Source organism: Cebus imitator, unplaced genomic scaffold (assembly GCF_001604975.1).
Source record: "Cebus imitator isolate Cc_AM_T3 unplaced genomic scaffold, Cebus_imitator-1.0 Scaffold41, whole genome shotgun sequence".
Taxonomy (NCBI): domain Eukaryota; kingdom Metazoa; phylum Chordata; class Mammalia; order Primates; family Cebidae; genus Cebus; species Cebus imitator.
The window spans coordinates 2,831,684-2,832,662 of record NW_016107356.1 but is presented as its reverse complement, the minus strand read 5'-3'; positions in this window follow the sequence as shown (position 1 = coordinate 2,832,662).

The following is a 979-nucleotide window of genomic DNA, read 5'->3' as shown; positions in this document are numbered from 1 at the left end:
AAAAAAAAAAAAAAAAAAAAAGTTCATGCACTTATGTGATGAGAGGCCCTCATTCAAAATCATGCTGACTTGAAAATAACACGACATAAATGGTGATATTTCTTACCCAAAGTAGAAGGAACAACTGGGGGGCAAAGAGGAATTGGGACACAAATAACCAGACCGAAAAAGGGACTGCCTAAAAAGACCCAAATTAAGAGGCAAGGCTAGGCAAGGTGAAATGGCTCATGCCTGTACTCCCAGCATTTTAGGAGGCTCAGGCAGGAGGATTGCTTGAGCCCAGGAGTTCGAGACCAGCCTGGGCAACATAGACTTCATCTGTGGTAAAAAATGAATTACCTGGGTATGGTGATGCATGCCTGTAGTCCCAGCTACACAGAATGCTGAGGGAGGGCATCACTTGAGCCCAGGAGATCAAGGCTGCAATGAGTGAGCTATGATCACACCACCATACTCTAGCCTGGATGATGGACAAAGCTCCTATCTCAAAAAAAATTTAAAAAAAAAAGGCCAAGGCTAGTATTGCCTTTTTCAGTCCTGATTGATATTTGAAATTCTTACCTTAATTCTTAGTTTGTGTTCATTAACTTTTATTAAGAACTTACAGAATTATTGGCTTAAAAATATTTTAAGATACTTGTGGGTTAATACAGAGTTATAAGAAAACAGAGATCCCATGTACCCCTTTACCCACTTGCCCCCAGGAGTCATATCTTGCAAAAACTACAGTACCAGAGCATGACCAAGACACTAATGATACAGACCATTTCCATCACCATAAGGAGGCCTCATGTTGCCCTTTTCCCACTGCCCTTTCATCGCATTTTCTTTTCCCCTGCCCTTATCCTCTGGCAACCACTACTCTGATCTCCACATCTATAATCTTCTCACTTCAATAATGTTATGTAAATTGAATTGTGGTATGCAATCTTTTGGGGTTGGCTTTTTTCACTCAGCATAATTCTCTGGAGATTCATCT